Below are 12,645 nucleotides of genomic sequence, written 5' to 3'. Positions count from 1 at the left end.
TATTTCAATATTTTCCATTATGATTGCAAAAATAGCTATTCATTTAAAAACTCTGAAACATTTTCCGCAAACACTTATGGCACACCCTGAGGAATTCCAGTGACCTCCAGAAGCTTGTTGATGAAGCCCCAGCATAAAAGAGCAATCAATGGCCTCAGTCTTTTCCTCAGTTTCCTGCCTGCCACATCTGCCTGTTTCTAAAACCACACTGTAATTTCGAGAAACACATGTGAATTACATTTTACAGGAGGATACATTGTCCAGAAGGTCCCTGGTCAGCGTCCTACAGGCGGTGGAGGTCCATAAGACTGCTACAGTGGCAGATGGCAGCTTCTTTGAAATCTAGTGACATATGGTCTACATTCTCAGTGGTGAGGTGTGCTAGTCACCCTGTAGCCGGATTGCCACACCAGGCACATTTCTCCCTGTTTGGGTTCATCTTGCACAGACTGCTGTTCCTGAAGCATCAAGTGCTTTATGTTTCATTCTCATTCAGGAATAACATCACAACCTACTAACACTGATTATGCGTTACCTGCCAGGTATCACCGTGCTAGTTGCTTTCCCATATGTTATCTCATTTAGTTTTTGCAATACACCCAGGAGGTGCTCAGGGATCTATGGTGGCTTCTTTGTACTACTCAGGTCATGTTCAAACTCTTAAGATGAGCATTTAAAGTATTCATGCAATATGTACCTTAGACAACCAACCTGTCTCTTATTATTCCTTATAATGCTGTGTCATTGGGGTAGTTCCTCCATATTGTTGTTCCATGTTTTTTTCTTGACAGAACGCCTTCCTTGCTCTTCTCTACCTATCCAGGTTTGTAACTTCTTCACGGCCCACTCCCAGATCACCTGTTCCAGGAAGCCATTCTTCATCAAAGACCTCTCCCTTTACAAAGCAGTCTTTTCCTCTCATAATTGTCCATCTGGAGAGTCTGTGCCTCGTTGGTACAGATGTATCTGTATATTACTTTGAAATAAATACTTATCTAGAGTTTTCATAATTGTCTAATTTTCCCTTTGAATAGATTGTAAGCACCTTTAAGACTTTATTTTCTATATATACTTTTAAAATTTCCTAGGATGAGCTTCGTAGTCTTATATATGGAAATGAATCATTTTATTGAGTTATAAGTCGTGAAAGAAAATTTGAGTGAATTTGCCTTCAAGTTGAAATTTCCATGACTCTAAACATGATATCACCTGAATGCGGGTCACTAGTGCAATTCAATTAGGTCCTTGTTTTACTCAGTGGGCCTCCTGTGTGATGGTGTCTGATGCATGGGGGACCTCCAGAGGGTTGCTGTCATTGCCCCAGAATTCCTTCTCCACCCATAGTGAGAGGGGAGTCATCTCCATGAATAATGCCTTTCCTTCTCCATGAATGAGGCCATGGTGATACAGAGGTGCTTCAGACACCCAAGCCTGTCAATACATGACAGTACCAAGAGTGTCAAGCTACCATCCACAGAGGAATGGATAAAGAAGATGTGGTACATATATACAATGGAGTATTACTCAGCCATAAAAAAAGAATGAAATAATGCCATTTGAAGCAACATGGATGGACCTAGAGATTATCATACCAAGTGAAGTAAGTCAGACAAAAACAAATATCATATGATATCACTTGTATGTGGAATCTAATAAAAAATGACATGAATGAACTTGTTTACAAAAGAGAAACAGACTCACAGATCTAGAAATCAAACTTATGGTTACCACAGGGGAAAGGTGGCGGGGAAGGGATAAATTAGGAGATTGGGATGAACACATACACAATACTATATATAAAATAAATAACTAATAAGGACATACTGTATAGCACAGAGAACGCTACTCAATATTCTGTAATAACCTATATGGGAAAAGAATCTGAAAAAGGATGGAGATTTTATATGTATATATCCACTTTGCTGTACACCTGAAACTACCACAACATTGTAAATCAACTATACTCCAGTAAGGGGAAAAAAAAGAATGTCAAGCCAATAATGTGAATGAATATTTATAGTCCCTTCTACAAAATGAACCAGAGCCTCATGTCCTTTTGGTCACAAGATCAGAGAAGACTTTCTTGGTTAATGGGACATAATCTCTTGAAATAAAACGTCCTATATCCACGAGGGAGAGTGACTTGGTACACGAGTAGGATACTCATCCAGAAAGAGTATCTTAAACTCCTACCCGCACAAACTCCCAACTGCTTTGAATACCCAACAGTTATTTTCACCTTTCTTTTTATGGCCTTTTAAATTATAGTTTCCCACTTTCAGTCCTACTAAATATGAATGAAGCAGGTGAAGTGTGGCCCCAGAGCTGTACAGTGTTTAGGGCTGGTTACTATCTTTAGCAGAGATGCTGGAATTCATTCTCATCTCATTTGCTGAGCGCTCTATCATTAAAGTGTCATTGAGAACTGACACCACTTAATTTTAGCAGCTTTCAATTCTCGTTTGCAGCAAGAATAGCTTTAAATGGAGAGGAGTGCAAATTACAGAGAGAGGGATATTTTTACACCACACTCAGCATTTTATCAAACAAAGCAGCCTCCCGGGGAAAAGAGGACAATACATTATAAAACCAAACTCTCTTCTGATCCTGGTAAATGGGTATTTAATCTTCTGATTGCAGGCATCCACTCTGAGGAGACTGTAATGAATATACTGGCAGGGACATTATCTGAGCTGTTGTGCTTTCCTACTCCTTAAAATATCCTTGGTTTTTATTTCGGGTGTGGTCAAAATTAAAAAAAAAAAAAAAAGAGAGACAGAGAAAAAAAAAAAAAGCTTCAGAGCTCAGCTGTCCCCTGCAGGCCACAGCAGAACCTTTACTTCTTTGCAAATTACAGAGCTCTGGAGATTTTTCCCCTATTAATTGCATAATTGCTTTTCCTGCCAAAGTAATTTGAACCCTTGGGGGTTAAGAAAATCACTTACTGTGAAATAGTGGCAATTTTTAACCCATTCAGCTAGAGTTTCTTTGCCTATTTAAATGTAAAGCTGTTTGCTGCCCATGGTGGATGTGTTTCCGATAGCTTTGCACTAGAAGAATTTAAACCTTGATAGAATTGTTACATTTAGCTTTTGTGTGCTGCTGCATCCTGGCTACTTGCATCTCTGTTTTATGCACGAGAAAACTTTATTTAATCATTGACTGATCTCTAATGTTTGTATCTATCTGTGCATGAAAAAATAAAGCCATCGTCTATCATAGAGCATATTTTGGCTGCTAGGAAAATATTTTTTCACATGCTGGCTTTGAGAACTGCTCAATGGGTTTTTACAGAAATCCAAGTTACTATTGCATGTTCTAAAATCGTGGATCCAGAGGATTAATGACTAGTCCAAGGTCACATCTGATGTCAACTTTTGTATTCCCAAATTATCCCTACCTCTTTGTTTCTTACTTTAGCATAAGTCACATTCTTACATCATGAACCATTTGTAAGAAGAAATTTAACCTAGGGCTTTATGGTTCTAACCACTAAATGTATTTGGTGTTTTGAAAGCTATAAATTTTTCCTGCAGCAGAGACTTCAAGCACTATTCTCTACTCAGGAGAACACGTTTCCTTGACTTGCAGTGTCTGGGCCTAAACAATACAGGAAGAAGATGCCTAGCTGGGCCGTGGGTGACAAACCTATACAAGAGAAACCTCAGTTGGCCTTTTTTTCCCCAAAGTATCGCTTGATCCACGATTTAAGCTCTAATTTCCGCTATTCATTCTTTCCTTCTACTTTGTTCCCTTTGTGTTTTGTCTTCATTTTTTTCCTTTTTCATTTCCAGCCTTATTGCTACATCTATTAAACCATTCGAATACTTAGATGACATTCAATTGACAGAGTTAAAACGTTCTTACTAAAATAGAACTAACCCCTTTGAAAGAGATACAGCTCAGATATCAACTGATATATAAAAGCATTGTATAATCAGAATACACATTTATTCCCTCAAAGGAAGGTTATTGGAAATAAATTTCCAGTGGGTATCACTTGCGGCAGAGGGTGAAGTTGTGTGGGAGGAGAAATAGGGAAGGCTGGATTTTGCGTCAGGCTTCTTCTTGAGCTGGTTGGTTATCCCTGTGTAGAGAAAATGAGGCTCCAAGAGAAGACATGACATGTCAGGGAGTCCAGGAAAGCAGGGATGAAGCTAGAACGAGACACAGCTTAGGTATTCTATTTCTGTAATTTCGTCCGCCCCGATAATATGATACTATCCATTTGACATAAAGTCCAAATATTCTTATAAGTCTTTTATGTTATTTTAAATTACTAAGTCACAGCATTAGCAATTATAATAAGTGTTTTACGTCGTGTGTGTGGGTATGTGAGTGTGGGTAAACTTTTCAGCTATCCGCGACACTATTACTGTTACTTTAGGTTATTAGAATGTTTCTGTTACAGATAAATTCTCAGGATCTACGGTCATTATACATCCTTGCAATTTCTTGACCTTCTTCAGGGCACAGATCAAATCATTAATCTGGGCTGAGTGACCCTCTAGACCACCATGGTCTTGTCATCACGGAGATCTAAGGGAAATAGGTCTACCTTTCCTTCTACAATTGCCAAACAACCCTGATCTATGGAGGAAAAACCTCTGGATTGGTTTCTAATTCCATTCAAGGTACCCACAATGAAAAACAAGTAGAACTTGAGAGTCATTGGGTAAACTGAGCTTTGGTAAAGTTTAGAGGGATGAAAACATGGAGGTAGGATACTTCGGTATGTGGGCAGGGAGGAGTGAGTCATTGGGATTGACTCCAGCTTGGGGTACTAGAGAGTAGGTTGAGACCAGATCATGGAAAATTTCAAATACTGGGCTAAGGAATTAATTCTTTACTTTTTAGGCAATAGGGAGCCTCTAGAGGTTTTTGAAATGTGAGCACCATCCAGGATGAATCCAAGATGGGAAGTCCAGAGGTAGAGTCAAGGACATCGAAGTGTTCTGCTGAGAAGTGGTGAGGCCCTGCTGTAGGGTTTTGGCAGGGGAATGGAAATAAGAAAGTGGGTGTCAAAGATGTTGTAGAGATGGAATTGATAGACTTCAATCTGGGCTGCAGGGAGAGAAAACTGGGGAAGGGGAAATCATGCTAGTTAGCAGTGAAGTATCAAGTCTGTTTAACTAGCAGGAACATGATGCATTTAATAAAATTAGGAAACCCAGGAGGCTCAGAGAGGGAAGGGGATTATTTGAATTTTATTCATTATGAGTCTAAGATGTCTTTGTGATAGGGAGATGTCCAGTTGCCCGGTTGGTCATTGAAAATAGAGGTTGGGATGGAGAAAGAGAATTCCATTTCATCTACATAGAGAAATCAAGAGACTGAGTAAGGTTATTAAGAGGGAGAGAATAAAGGGAAGAGATCAGAGCCCAACTCAGATCTTTAGGAAATATTGGAGAGAGGGCCAAAGAGAACGTATCAGCAAAGATGATGAAGCAGCAACAGAGAGGTAAGGAAATAGTAGGGGTGACTCATGAGAGTCAAGGAAGGAGGGGTTTTTTGATAAGAAGAGGTGGTCAATGTGTTAAATACTGCAAAGAGGAAGCATCATCCCTGAGGGGACTAAAACAACTAAATCAAGTGACTTCTTGAGCAGAAGTGGTTGACTAATGAAGATACACTGATCTTTAAAAGGTTAAAGTATTTGAGTTTAGAAAAGTTGTCCAGGGAAAACTTTCAGCGAGAATACAAAAAGAAGTTGATGGAGAAAAGAAGAGAAGTGACAACTTGAGGAGCAGACAGAATAAAAGAAAGGCTTTATTTGAGAGAGGACTGAGCGCATTTAAACTGAGATTAGCAATCCAATCACACAGAAGGGAGGGGGAGACAGATGCTGGAGCAAGGTCTTGGAACAGGCAGCTGGTGATGGGAGCAAAGGCACGGGTGAGGGTAATTAACTTAAAAAACAAACAAACAAGGATGTGTCTCTTTTAGGGATCAGCAGGAAGGAGGAAAAGAATGGATGCAATTACAGAGAAATGTTTAAATGAAAGGCAGAGAAAACAAGACAGCTCACGTCAAATGTTTTCATAAAATATGAGACTAAAATGAAGAGAGGAAGGAAACTGAGAATAAGGATTACAGAGTGCCCTGGAGTAGGTCCTGTAAAAGGTCTGATTTGTTACTATTATTTTAATTAGCATTTATATAGTGTGTACTGTGTACCAGGCACTGTTATAAAATTACTTTACCAATATTAGCTTATTTAATCATTTTACAATCTTAAGTGTTATCACCACCTTCATTTTACAGATGGGGAAACTGAGGTACACGATCACTAAGAAACTTGCCCAAGGTCACACAGCCAGTAAGCAGCAGAGTCAACATCACGTGGGCAGTGCAATTCTAGAATCTATGTCCTTAACCTCTGCAGCCTGCAGACTTTCTTCTGATAGCCACGCATTGACTACAAGCAAAGGCCAGCAACCCTGAGGACAAAAGTGAATCATATTACTTCATTAGGGGTAGAATAACTGGTCCATTGTGAAATTTTTCAACATTGTCCTGCAGCCCAAAGGCAGAAGCAGAGGAAATCAACAGTGAATTTTCCAAGGATTACGATTATCCTGGCCATAGGATTCTCCAGAGAAACTTAAAAAAAATACTTTATTCTGGGACCTATCCCAGAGCAATAATATGAAAAGACTAAGGGTGAGGACCAGGAATTTGTTTAAAAGGATCCCCCAGTGACTGTAATAAGCAGCCCCGTTTGAAAACCATCAAACTTGTCAAATCCAAGAAGAAGATGAAGGAGGAAGCCAATCAAAGGTCTATGTGAGTGTTTCCTAAAACACAAATGAGAACAGATGAAGGCGGATGGGCAGAGTGAGAGGAAAGAAAGGGATGGAGGTTCTAGAAAGCCAGATTTGCGGGGAGGGGACAAATGAGGAGGAAAAGATGGCAGGAGAGGAAGATGTGATCAAATGGGGACATTCTTGATTTTTATGGGACAGTTCCTCCCAGAAGTAGCTGTGCAAAATATTAACCCCATGTCACTGTTTCTAGAAATGATAAGACATCTGTCCTGGAAATAATCATATCTCTGCAAAGACAGAATAATATGTCTACAACAAAAAAATTTCATGGGCAAAACATAGACAATCTGTAGCAAAGGAACAGTTCTTTCATCCGGGCTCCTCAAACTACCCATGGGGAAAGGGCAGGTTTTTGTTGGTTTGTTTTCATTTCCAACGTGTTGTGATCTGATATATTTGCAAAACAGAAAAAAAAATACATTGCTAGAAAATGAATTTAAAAACCCAAAGGCATACAAAATACAAGCTCAAATATTTTTATTAGTAGATTCAGCAGACATAAAATTACTGTCAAACTGCTATAATCTTTGTAAACACTCTCCGTTGCTATATCTTAATATCTCATCATGGAGCAAACACTTCAGAAACCAGCTCCAGCCCATGGACCACAGTTTTAATACCCACACTTACTTCCTCTGCTTGAAAATGTTCACATGTGTTTTGTAGCATCTCTCTGAATCTCTCTGTGAACCTAGAGCCAAGGTCAGCTACATAATTTGCAGGACCCAGTGTAAAATGAAAATGCAGGGCCCTTTACTAAAAAAAAAAGCCAAAAAAACAGGAAAAAAGTGACATTGAATGTACTAAAATATAATACTTTTTCTTTTCTTCCATGGTCTCTTGACTTGTCATGATGTTATTTGCTACTGAATGTCTTCTAAGAAAATTAAAATTTTAAATTATTAACACAAATTTTACCATTCATCTTTATACTGTGCAATGCCAGTTTTAAGTTCAAATAAAAGCATTTAATCTTACAAAGAATCAGCAAAATTAGATATTGCATATTTTATAGCTCAAATATGCATATCTTTCAGTCTTACCAGAACAGTGGAAATGTTGCACAAAATGAACTCAACTATTTTTATTTCACTTCTTGACGTGCACACATTCTATTAATACTCTCTATCATTTGCTTACTGACAACAAGAAAGAAAGGACTGAATTGAAAAGAAAAGGTACTTTTCTTTTCTTTTTCATTTCTTCTATGTCCTCATCTTCAGCTTAAGTGGCTATAAGTACTGGGGGCTCAGGGCTATTCCAAAATATGCCACAGTGGCATATGGATTATTTTGAATTAAAGTTACTTGAGAAACAGCTGGTGCAAGCAGAGAACTCTGACCGCCCCCCCCCCCGCCCCCTCGGTGTACCCCCTGAAAGCAGGAAACAAATCTCTTTTGTGAAAGGTAATCTCTCTGTACTGGGAAAAAGAGGGACATCCTTATCATCAGACATAGGGAATTCAGGGCTGAGAAGCCTGTATGAACAAACCTTCTTTACTAATTTACTGGCCCAAACCCAAACTCTGCTTACATTCTTCACTAACTAAGCATCCAAGCCTATGTTTCTTTGTCCTGTCAATTCCTCAAAAATGTATTGTTTCTCTGTCTAAAAAGTATAAAAGCTGTCTGCTTTGGTCACTTCTTAAGTTCCATTTCTATGAGAGCTCTGTATGTAGGAATTAAATTTGTTTGATTTATTTTTCTTTTGTTAATCTGTCTTGTGTCAATTTAATTATTAGACCAGCCAAAAGAACTCAAAAGGGTAGGGGGGGAAATTTCTCCCTCCCTGGCTGTTGGCAGGATACTTGCTGGAACCTGCTTCCTCACGAGGCTGCTCCAGCTGAGATCCTGAGACATCTGATAAAGGCCAGCAGAAGGTAAGACTTCTTACCACTTCAGCCACCCGGATCTCTACATGCAGGATCCAGTGAAATGGAAAATGGTGAGACTCTTTCTCTCTTTCTACATTTAGATTAGTGGCAGAAAATATCTGTGGAAGTAGCACCCTGGGCATAGTGACTCTGGTATTTGGTAAATGAATACTCTCGGTTTTTATTGCTCCTTTTCCTTGCAGAGATGGTCACCTTTTCTTTGCCTCTGTTTTGTTGTTTGTCATAGGGAGAAAGAACCATAGGGCTTACAAACTGGTGAATTAATGATTCTCACCAGACTGGCATCTCTTTAGACAAACTTTGCTGTGGGTTCCCTATGTAAAAACTAGATGAGGTTTTTTTCTTCCATCTGTCTCTATGTCCTGAGAGCTTGGCTTTTTCGCTATGGTCTGCACCATCCAGGAGATGCATTTACTGGGGTGCATCTTGGTGTCTAGTCAAATAGACTTTGGTTCTAAGACACAAGGCCACAGGCAAGTCATAAGTCACTTTGTCCAGCTGTGCCAGTTCTCCCGGGAATTTGTTATAAGGAATCCAGTCCATAAGGGGCATTTGTTATCTCAACCTTTGTTGCTTTGTTAGTGTTAGAAAAGTTCCATTCCAGAAGCATCTGCCCAAGGTCACAGGTCAGCTGGGCTGTAACTAGAGTTGCTCATGTTCCTGTAAGAGACCAGAGACACCTTTTCACTACACCATTCATTCTTACCACCATTGCAATGAAGACCTTTGCTCTCTTTAGGCTATTTTGGGGGCTGAATTTTCTGGATCTTGTGAAGGCTGCATTTTTCTTTGTTGTTGTTGTTCTCTTGTGGGATGACTCTTCAGTGCATCCTTTGTTAAACCGTAATAAGGCTTATTGGTTTGGGTCACTATTGAGATTAATATAAGATCCTACTCGTCAATGGCAAATGATGGAGCTTTTAATTGACTACATTTGAAAGAAAAAAATGCAGCTCTATTCCTTTTTACCAATCCTAAAACCTCCCCTATATATCTCAAAAGGCTTGTAAATTATTGCCTTATGAAACCAAAGTCTTTCTTGGAGGAGCTTACTTTTTTTCTGTCTCTTGAAGTCATAAATCTTATGTCTTTGAAATGTAAACACAGCCCACACTAGCCTGAGACTAAAAGAAAAAAAAGAGAGAAGAGGACTTAAAAAAAAATACAAACTGCCAAAAGGGTTCTCTTGCCCAAAGTCTAGATCACAGCCTCCTTAAGATTACTTCCTGGGGGCTTCCCTGGGGGCTTCCCTGGTGGCGCAGTGGTTGAGAATCTGCCTGCCAATGCAGGGGACACGGGTTCGAGCCCTGGTCTGGGAAGATCCCACATGCCGCGGAGCAACTAGGCCCGTGAGCCACAACTACTGAACCTGTGCGTCTGGAGCCTGTGCTCCGCAACAAGAGAGGCCACGATAGTGAGAGGCCCGCGCACCGCGATGAAGAGTGGCCCCCGCTTGCCGCAACTGGAGAAAGCCCTCGCATAGAAACAAAGACCCAACACAGCCAAAAATAAATAAATAAAAAATTTAAAAAAAAAAGATTACTTCCTGGGAAAAATACAAATCTTAAAAGTCTTTTCCACAAGTTGCGAAAGACTTTAGCCATCTGAGTGAGTAAACTTATTTATTCCAACTGTAACTTATAAACTAATAACTTTGTATTAGACCTGACTCATGGCTAAAGCTTTAGAATGGAAACTAAAATATGTTGGTTTAATTAAACTAAGTTTGCTGGTTTAATTAATATAGACATGTCTGTACAGCTAAAAACATTAAGTATAATACTTTTATCCTACCTAGGTTTACTAGAAGTCAAATAAGCTCAAGAAATCTCTGTTACAAAATTTGCCAATAAGAAAAATTAGCTTAAGATGGTGGCTGGGACTTCCCTGGTGGCGCAGTGGTTAAGAATTCGCCTGCCAATGCACGGGACATGGGTTGGAGCCCTGGTCCGGGAAGATCCCACATGCCGCGGAGCAACTAAGCCCGTGCACCAAAACTACTGAGCCCATGTGCCACAACTACTGAAGCCCGTGCGCCTAGAGCCCATGCTCTGCCACAAGAGAAGCCACCGCAATGAGAAGCCCGTGCACCGCAACGAAGAGGGTTCCCCGCTTGCCACAGCCAGAGCAAGCCCACGCGCAGCAACAAAGACCCAACGCTGCCAAAAAAAAAAAAAAAAAAAGATGGTGGGTGACTTTCTCTAATGTCTCATGAAGGTTTTATGATTAATCTAACCCTAACTGTTGGGAGGAAATGATTTAGGTAGATGTAAACAGGAAGAGAGTTTTAGGCATAATAATTATGTTTTATGGTATTGTACTTAAAAATAGTTTCCAAAAATTTTTAGTTACTCAAAACTTTAAAATTTTGGTAAGTTAAGTTAAATGATAAGTTAAGTCAAATTCATTGAATGTCTAGGTCACTTTTAAATAAGATAATATACTAAAACACCAGTTGCTAAACAAGTCTAAGTTTACTTTGTCTTATTATGGAGAAACTAAAAATATTTGGTTTTATTAGTAATCTTACGCCACATTGAAAAATTGAGCTACGGGAAAATGTATGCATCTAGAAATTATAAAATGTATTCATAATTTGCCCATCTAAAGAATGTTAGTATAAAGACAGTTCACAATCGTTTACTTCTTAGTTTTCACTATAAATTAAGATTTAATTCTAACTAATATATGTAATTAAAGCTACTGGAAATATTAAGGGAAAATTCTTTGGATGCAAGGAAAGTAGGATATGTGTTTTTGGTAAGAAAAGGTATGAAGAATGAGTATTTTTATTGCTCCTTTTCCTTGCAGAGATGGTCACCTTTTCTTTGCCTCTGTTTTGTTGTTTGTTGTTTGTCATAGGGAGAAAGAACCATAGGGCTTACAAACTGGCAGGTAAAGAAAGTAGTTTTTTCCTAAAATAAAATTGGTCATTTCTGAAAATTGATCATTTCTTGGGAAAAAGAACAAGAGACAAACTAAAATGGACATAGAAAGTTGTAGAAGGTTATGAAAAAGAAATCTTTGGAAAGAAATTTTAATGTATGATCAAGCTGAATAAGATTGAATGAATTTGTTATAAGAGTTCAAAAATAAGTACACTATTGATATTGATTTAATATCAATAGTGTGCATGTATAAAACAGGAACTTAATTTTCTTTCATGTACTAAAAGGACAAGGTTTATTGGACTATTGGTCTGCCCCGATAAGAGACTGTAAAAGGGTTTTCTTTACCTTTTAAAGTAATTTGCCTGAAAAACAAGGATTCTATGTTTTGTCAAAATAATTTCCTGTGTTGTGTTTATCATGTTTTTGATTACCTAGGGAAAAAATACTGAGTCTTTTTTGACATTAAAAGAGCTAAGGCTTTTTATAATTATTTAACATTCTATATTTCCTGAGAAGTCTTTTACTGTCACTTTGGTTAAGTGGATAATTATTATTTCATAATGATTTGTGATCTTATTTAGTGAAATGTTTACACCTTTTAATATTTTTGGCAAACTTCCCAAAATAAAATTCTAAATGAAGTCTTTTTGACCTCAAACTAACTGAAATTTCCCAAAGGGCCCCTGGAAACTCTCAAAGGCTTTGTCTCTCACCTTGTAAAAGAGAGATGATAAACAAACTAGGTCTATTTGATATGTTAAATTACATGGGAAATATTGTCAAATAAGGAGTGATACTAAACCTTATTAGTTTACATTTGCATAGATATATGTTATTATTATAAGTATTCCAGAAATTGTACAAAATATCTAAAAATCTGATATGTCCTAGTATAATGTTATCACTTGTAATTCTAATTACTATCTTAAAACATATGTCACAAAAGTAACCAAATTTCCTTATCGACTACATTATGATGAACTCTCATCTGATCTTTAACCACAGCCATTTTTAAGTCTTTGAACAAACAGTT

The sequence above is a fragment of the Balaenoptera borealis genome (assembly GCF_965194805.1).
Source record: "Balaenoptera borealis genome assembly, chromosome: 1".
Classification (NCBI taxonomy): domain Eukaryota; kingdom Metazoa; phylum Chordata; class Mammalia; order Artiodactyla; family Balaenopteridae; genus Balaenoptera; species Balaenoptera borealis.
The sequence above is the reverse complement of the archived record's forward strand: the minus strand, read 5'-3'. Positions refer to the sequence as shown.